Below are 8,482 nucleotides of genomic sequence, written 5' to 3'. Positions count from 1 at the left end.
ACTTTCACTTCACTTTGTTACATCTCACAGCGCCAATTGGAGCCCCAGTCAGTTGGCTCAGTTCCTTTCCAATCAAGATCTGTATGTTTGGCCCTGGAGGTTTGGTCAGCCCGAGCTGTAGCCCATATAGCTTCCTCTGAGTTCTTGGATACAATGAGCAAGACTAAAGTTGGCTCCGAAACGGAACAGAAGATGACTTGGGGTTAGTTTTTCTTTTTTAAATGTTATACAAGTGCAGAGAGTTGGCTGCCATCCCCCCTCAAACCATCAGCAGAGCTTGACCTTGGCCAAGATTTTGCCTCATCCTCTCGGCATTTTAGCATCGAGTTGCGTTTCAGCCATGGAATGCTTAACCAAAAGCACATGCTCTCGCGGTAGCTTCCAAGGAGCAAGTTTTTGCAGAAAGTCCACATCATGTTGTTTTCTCAAAACAACTGTTTTCTCTGAACCACCAACCCAATAAACCCCCAAATGGTGATTCTTTGGTTTATTTGTACACAAGGGCTGAAATGTTTGCTGCTGTTAATAATACTTTATTGGAGTGTAATATAGTGAAAATGCAATAAAGCATACAAATCTTACAAGTACAGCTCGGTGAATTTTGACAAATGTGTGTGTGTGTGTATATATATATATATATGTATATATATATATATATATACACACCTATGTCATTAGGGGACTTCCCTGGTGGCTTAGTGGTAAAAAATCCACATGTCAATGCAGGAGACATGGATTTGATCCCTAAGCCGAGGAGATCCCCTGGAGAAGGAAATGTCAACCCACTCCAGTATTCCTGCCTAGGAAATCCCATGATCAGAGAGGAGCCTGGTGGGCTCTAGTCCCTGGGGTCAAACATAGCGACTAATTCATGTAATCATGAAGGGCTGGAGTTTGTGTATTACATGAAACGTACATCCTGATGATGTACAGCTTGGGGTTGGGAGGTTGTACATTCAGGTGGCTGAGCAGATTAGTGTAACACAGCAAATCCAGGTCAAAATGTGATGACATTGGTGGTCTGAGTCCAGGCAGTCTGGAGGTTTTTTGTCACTCCCAGGGGAACTGGGTACAGCGAAGCTTCATGTTTGTTTTTAACAAGTTGCTTTTAAGAAGAAATATTACGTGCACGTAGGACAAAATTTGTTTTTAAACATATAATGAACAAGGACCTCCTCCCCAGTCCTTCCCTTCCTGACAGTAACCACTGTTACTATGACTTGTGCATTGTGCATCCTTCAGAGGGGCAGAAATGGAATGCGAATGTGTGTGAGTTTGCTTTTAAGTCTTAGGTTTCTTTGCTAAATAAGAATGTCTCTGCCCTTCTCCTCATACTCTAAGCTCTAGTCTTCTAGGCTCTGGTCTAGGGCATTTGTATAGAAATCTGGATCCTGCAGCCTCAGTAGAACCAACCTATTTGTCTTACACTATACAAAGCTCATCCTCTGGATCTGTCATCTGGCCCAAAGTCCATGTTTCTCATAGGATCGGCCATGAGTTGATAAGTGTCTAGGCTGGGTTTTTTTTTACATTAGGCTTTCTACTTCTTTTAATATATATTTAAAAGTTTCTGTAATAAATTTTTTTAATGTCTTATTTCTTCAGCAGTAGCTCCTGCAACACACTTATCTACTTAGGTTTTGGGTTTGTTTTAACGTAATGTTTCACTGCAACTTAAAAGGAAACTGTAGATGGATCTCTAGGCAGCCCCCCTCACCCCATCCCCTCCCCCGTAACTGCCATGACCACCCAAATCGACATTTAAAATTCCAAAGTTACAAACATGAACCAGGATGATTATTCACCTTCAAAAGCCATCCTTTTTAAACATAGGGCTGACCTCAAATTTATTTTGAAAAGCCAACTCCTGTGGCAAGCAAAATTTGGTGTGATTTGTACACTAAGTTTCTCAAGAATGTAAATCTCATGCAGAGCAGAGGACTTATATTCAGCCTTGAAAAGTATTTTACACAATATAATGGGCTCCAGAGCCAGGGAAGGAAGAACCTCGCAGACCCACCCTCTCAGCAGGGGAGAAAACAAAGTCTGCACGGATGGCTTTCCTTGGCCACTACTCCTAGCCACTTCTAATTTTGTACCCCTCTGTGCCAGGTGGATGAGGAGTCGGATCATCTCCAGGTCAGAGCGTTCCAAAAGATGCACAGGTTTTTCCCATTCAAGTCCCATATGGTTTCCCCAGGGCCATTTTATCCTTGATGTCCTTTCACATTCTCTACTTTGTCTCGCTGTAATCCAATCCACCCCAGGCCCCTCCAGTCATCGTTAAGTGTATTCCCACGGGTCAGGGAGCTCTCTTGGAGCATCTCTTTAGAGCAGCTGTCCATTTGAGCAGCATCTGCTTTTCAACTAGCTTGAAGACAGAATGAAGGACATGGTCGAGTCTTTCCCAGTGGGAAGCGGATGACACCGGTAACCTTAGGGACTGCCATCAGGATGCTGCGCGTTGAGTGGCCCCCGCAACTCGCAAGCGAAGGTGGGTGATTCCCAGAAAGGGCAAGCGGGTCTTCAGCCCTGTGGCCCGTGCAGGGTCCTAAGGCTGGAACGGTTCCCTGAGCCTCTGGCTCCAGCCCTTTCTGGGCAGGGAAACAGAACGAGGCAAAATGCCTGGTGTGTTTTTAAATAGATTCGGCTCGCTGCAGCCAACAAGCCCGACAGCTCCGGGAGGTGAGTGACCCTTCCTGAGAGATTTCTGTTGCGCCATTCCTCGGCCTCCATCCCCACCCCTCCTGCTTCTCCCTTCTGACCTCACACCCCTTCTCTCTGGACAGTTTCTCTTCAGGCCCTTCTGGTTTTCGGATTTATTACACTTTTGTTGGTTTTCACTCTCTGCCTTTTCCTTCCCCGAGGCTGCTTTTCCTCACGCCCTGTATCTTCTCATCTCTCCCAAGAGTGCATCTCCATCTGCGGCTCCTTGTCTGTCTCCGCGTCTCAATCATCCTCCTGGCCTCACCCGGGCTTTACTGACCCTGGAAATAAAGAAGGGAGGCTTGGAGGAACCTACCTTGAGCAACCCCACGTGGTGGGGCAGGTAGCAGCCTTCGTCTTGGGAAACGTCTAAGCTGCCCTTAGCCACGGCAGCTGTTGCTGGGCAGAGTGGCAGTGCAGTAGGCAAGCCGGAGGAGGAGGAGATGGACAGGAGGGGTGGAGGGCCCAGCACCCACTGAAGGGGACAGTCGGAAGAGGAGGTGAAGAGGAAGGCCGGGTGGATGCCATGAGGAGGAGCTGGGTCGCGTGGCTGAGAAACCAGGGACGTGGGACCACAGCCTAGCTCTGCCCAGCAGAGGCGGGCAGCGTGGGGAGAAGGAGGCGCCTTAGAAACCCTTTCTCACCACTCATCTCTGGCCCTTTTGTTCTTTTTCTTTCATGTTTCTGTCTTCATGTTGTATTAGCAGCAGAAAACACACCACAAAAGGCGATCTGTCTTTGAAAGGGAATAGCCAGATCTGGTGGATTGAAGGCTGGATGCACTTCCCTCTCTGCCGAATTCGTAGGTCCCTCTGCCTCTGTCTGGCTGCTGGAGTCATCAGGGCTGGCCCTTGAATGGAGGTCCTGTACCAGCTCTGACAGCCCAGCCGGAGAGCCACTAGCAAGGGCAGCCGGAAGCACTGTGCGTCCACAGACCCTCTTCAGGCGCCGGGGGAGCTGGGCTGTTGGCCAGCGAGGGCTTGGGCTTAGGGGCAGCTTCCAGAGGCTGACGCCAGCCCCACCAGGGGCTCCTCCTCCCCAGCTAGGAGCTGAGCTGCAGAGGGGCCCGCGGTAGAAGAAAGAGAAAGGAAAACACTCTTGCTTTAAAAAAGTTTTACACTGAAGAGGTGATGAGTGCATGTGGCAAAACATCCCAAAGCTATAAAACAATGAATATACAGTGAAATCTCCCACTCCTGTTCACCTCAAGGTCCCCTCCTCAGAGGTATCCCTGGATGTAACAATCTCTTGCACATTCTTCCAATATCTCCTTTTTAGGTCTCTATATCCTGGAAATTTTCAGATTCTTCAGGCAATGGACCATCTGCAGTTGTTTGGATGCGTATGTATATATGTAATATGTGCCAGGGGACCCAGTGATAATGAAGAAAATTGCATCTCAGTTCATTGCCAATAATTCTTGCTGGGGCACAGAATGGTTTTAAAAAATTAAAATAAGTAAACAGAACAATAAGATGCTAGCACTAGAAAGGACCTGCTGAGTCTTATTGTACCAAACCCCTCATTTTAAACATGAGAAAGAAGTTCGGATAAGTGACTTTTCCAGGGTCACCAAGCTGGCTTATGGCACAAACAGGACTAAAACCCCAGCTTGTCGCCTCCTAATCATTCCAAGTGCCCAAGAACATACCAGATGCTCTGTCTGTTGGTAAGGGCCTTCGGAAAGATAAGTGATGAAATGGAAAGAAAGGCAAATGTTGGACATGGGTTTAGAAACTTCCTCTGGACACAAATATAGTGAAAGAAATCAGTAATTCCAGGAAAGATCTGAAGTTGAAGACCTGAAAAATAGCATGTGCGCACACACACACACACGCAGAGGCATTGGCAGCAGACGGAAGATGAACACCTATAAAGTCTATTGTCTGTCTCTCCTGCCAAGCCCAGCAGAGACTGTGAGAAGCGGCATGACCCTCTGCTGAAGAATCTACACCTCTTGGATCCACTGTCGCTGGGCTGGAGGCAGAGGCAGGCATTTTTGGTTGGGCAAGAGGCACAAATCACTTCGGACTAGAGTAAGAGGACAATCTGTGCAGGAACCTGGGGTCAGGGATGCCAAGTGAGAAAGGAAGCTGGACCTGGCCAGGCCATTGTGGAGCCCTGCCTCCACTGGCTCCGTGAGTACTGGCAGCCCCAGCGGTTTATACCACCTACCAGGCCGAAACACCCTACGATTTATGTACTGACAAAATAGCATCATAAGTTTAAAAAATTCTCTCTGCTTTGACATCAGCTCCAGACACTGTGAACAATTTCAGTGTCCAAGCCAGATTGATGGGCCCTTTGTTGGCTTCAGAGGGTGGCTCCAGTGAGCGGGGACATGTATGACTGTAAACATTGGCTGTAAAAACCCTCAATTGCTTTGAAATGGTAAATCTGCAGGCAATGTGGATCTGATGTCATATGCCTCCTGCATTAACAGCTTTTTCTTCCTGTTCAATTATTTTGGCTGGTAAGGGAGTGGAAATTACACTTCAAAATATATCGACGGGTATTTTCAGCCTGCTGAAAGCTTCAAAATGTATACCAATCCTGGGAACATTCCCTTAATTTCCACTTCCTAGTTCTCAAGGAAAATGGAGGTTTCAATTATAGGCACCATTGCTGCTGCTGCTGCTAAGTCGCCTCAGTCGTGTCTGACTCTGTGCGACCCCATAGATGGCAGCCTACCAGGCTCCCCTGTCCCTGGGATTCTCCAGACAAGAAGACTGGAGTGGGTTGCCATTTCCTTCTCCAATGCATGAAAGTGAAAAGTGAAAGTGAAGGTGCTCAGTCATGTCTGACTCCGTGCGACCCCATAGACAGCAGCCCACCAGGCTCCCCCGTCCATGGGATTTTCCAGGCAAGAGTACTGGAGTGGGGTGCCATTGCCTTCTCCGACAGGCACCATTAGATGGAAGGAAATGCAGGACTAAGGCCTCTTTTCAATTCAGATGCTCTCTGGTCTTATCACTGACCTGTTTATGAGGCAAATTTTGTTCCAGACCTAGGTGGAAAGGTCTGTCCTAACATGTACCAAAGGATGAAGTCCTTGACAAAAAGATGAGTATTACTAAGAACTTGGGTCCAGGGCCTTGAAACAGGGCATCTGACAGGGGAAAAAGCTAATTCTGTCTCTTTGTCTTCACACGAGGCATCCAGAGGTCCTGATCTCTGGTGCACATGCCATCTCCCCCGTTCCTAGGTGCTGGGCACAGGTAGCCTCCCAGCTGTTTCTGCCCCAGTTGTGTTATGGTTTTCTCTGCTTAACTGACCTCTTCCACTCTTCTCCTGAGCACCAGACCTGGATTTAAAACTTCCTTTCTGGGTGGATCACAGAGAACTCAAGTTCAGTAGAACATGTCTCCTAAATCTGCTCCTCCTCCTGTGCTCTCTATTTCAGTTAGTGGTTACCTTAAACCAAAGCACTTGTCTCCTACCAAGAAATGGACGTGTTATCCTCAAATCGTTTCTCTCACCTCCGCCTCTAACTGGTCACCAAATCCTTTGAGTCTACCTTCCTTCTCTTCTGCTCCAGTGTTTCTGCCCTAGTCCAGCCCACAGCATTGCTTGCTCGGACTATTGCAATGTCACTGTGCCCCCCTGCCAGTGGTCTTCAGCCTCGTCACTAAAACTAATAACTGATCGTGTCATTCCCTATTAAAAATCTTGGGTAGTTCTTCATGGCTTTCCAGAATAAGTCCAAACTACTTACAACGGCACACAAGACGCCTGTTAACTGGCCCATCTATCTCTCTAACCTGGTTACCATCACCACCCCCTCCCCCATACACACCAAACGATCGACCACAATCTTCCCCACCTGCTTACCCTTTAAAAGACTCAGCTCTCAGATGACTTCTTCCATATGACGAAGGCCCCTTTGTGCTTGTATAGAGTCTATTATACCACGTGGTGACCATTTGTGCCTATTGCCCCAATATCAGTGACTGGGCTCCTCAGGAGCTGGAATCAGCTTTTGTTCATGCTTGTATTCCTGGCACCTAGAAGTGCTTGGCATGGTAGGTATTCAAGAAGAAAGGGAAGGGACTTCCCTGGTGATGCAAGTGGCTAAAAAGACTCCACATTCCCAATGCAGGAGGCCTGGGTTTGATTCCCGGTGGGGAAACTAGAGCCCACATGTTGCAACTAAGAATTCGCGTGCCACAACTAAAGCCCTGGCACAGCCAAACAAATAAATACCATTTTTAAATTGGAAAAAAAAAGAAAGAAAGACTGGAAATACCACCCTAATGGGCAAACAGGCATTGGTTTACTATTAGAGTGGTCTCGGTGACATTTTAATAGGACAGAATGAGGAGTAGCAGCAGATTGCCACCCTAGATATTCATTCATTCACTCATCGCACAGATACTTAGTGAGAGCTGCCACAATGCCCAACGCTGTGCTAGACACTGGAGATACACAAAAGACTGCCAGGCCCTGCTCAGAGGAACGCTCATTCAAAGGCAAGAGAGAGGCATGTAACAGGCAGTGGCCTGACATTTGGGGCCATCTGGTCCTCTCTGAGGACCTGTGCTACTCAGATCCTCAGAGGCTGAGGAGGAGCGGACAGGGCAAAGGAGACAGGCAGTGAGATTGGGAGGTCACGGAGGGCTTGCAAAGGGCTTTGCCTCTGGGACCAATCCTGCTGACTAGCTGGCTTTATTTATGCACTTCTCCTTTGAAGGAATTCCTTGCTGTTAAGAAAAAGCATTTGACACATTTCTAATTAGCCCTCAGACTCTGCAGTCCTATTATTCCCAAATGTAGCAGCTGGGTCATCTCATGATCAGTAATAATGTTTGTAGTTCCTGCAGTTCGTCACCAAAATCAAGGTCATTCCTCCCCTGACTTCTGGTGGGACCACAGAGGATTTTCTCACCCTATCATCTGGGGCAGCGGGGCTTAGTGCCTGGCCCTGTGGTTGGGGGGCAGATAGCTGCTGCTGCGGAAGTCCTGTGAGGAAGCCTGGGTTACTCACTACACCAGCCCACACTGACCCAGGTGGGTCATGCCCTTTCTCTGGGCTCTAGTCCTGCACCGTCTCTCAGGCCCTCGCTTTAACAGAGAAGCGCCGAGTACCCTCCTCCCCATCTTCTTCCCCTTTTCTTCCACCAACAAATACTCAACAAGTATGCATGGTACACCAACAACTGGGGGGACAGGTGAACAAAACATACAAGAACCCCTGCCCTCAGGGAGCTTACACTCCGGGGGCAGAAACTGATATAAAAAGCCATGTTCTCAGTCAAATAGAATGTACTGTGTGCTCAGTCATGTCCAACTCTTTGCGATCCCATGGACTGAAGCCCACCAGGCTCCCCTGTCCATGGAATTCTCCAGGCAAGAATATTGGAGTGGGTTGCCATTTCCTTCTCCAGTTAAATAGAATGATCACCGATAAAGAACTCTTCGAGAACTTCCTTGGTGGTCCAGTGGTTGAGAGTCCATCTGTCAAAGCAGGGGACACGGGTTGGATCCCTGGTCTGGGAAGATTCTACATTCGGCAGAGCATCTAGCATCTGCAGAGCATCTGGGCTCATGGGCTGCAACTATTGAAGCCGGCACACCTAGAGCCCATGCTCCGCAACAAGAGGGGCCACCGCAATGAGAAGCCCACGCACCGAAACTCGAGAGTGGCCCCGCTCCCTGCAACTGAGAAAGCCCATGTGAAGCAGGGACGACCCCATGCAGCCCAAACTAAAAAAATAAAAATAATTAAAAAAAAACACTTCTCATTCCTTCAAAGAGCCAGGTCCCCTCCTTGATCTAT

At 48.1% G+C, this 8,482-nt stretch overlaps 2 long non-coding RNA genes across 2 annotated transcripts; one reads left to right on the top strand and one right to left on the bottom strand.

The window, feature by feature from the left end:
* Nucleotides 1-1,927: 1,927 nt before the first annotated feature.
* Nucleotides 1,928-5,937, bottom strand: LOC147364111 (uncharacterized). Its single transcript, XR_015134099.1, has 2 exons — nt 3,351-5,937; nt 1,928-2,987 (listed from the first exon to the last, which is right to left on the bottom strand). It is a non-coding gene; the product is annotated as an uncharacterized LOC147364111 (long non-coding RNA).
* On the top strand, nt 2,372-6,906 carry LOC147364110 (uncharacterized). The gene is made up of 2 exons (XR_015134100.1): nt 2,372-2,494; nt 3,985-6,906. It is a non-coding gene; the product is annotated as an uncharacterized LOC147364110 (long non-coding RNA).
* Nucleotides 6,907-8,482: the final 1,576 nt, after the last annotated feature.

Source organism: Bos grunniens, chromosome 10 (assembly GCF_055505025.1).
Source record: "Bos grunniens cultivar Pamir isolate PY7600 chromosome 10, Bosgru_T2T1.0, whole genome shotgun sequence".
Lineage (NCBI taxonomy): Eukaryota > Metazoa > Chordata > Mammalia > Artiodactyla > Bovidae > Bos > Bos grunniens.
This window is presented reverse-complemented; position numbering and strand designations above follow the sequence as displayed.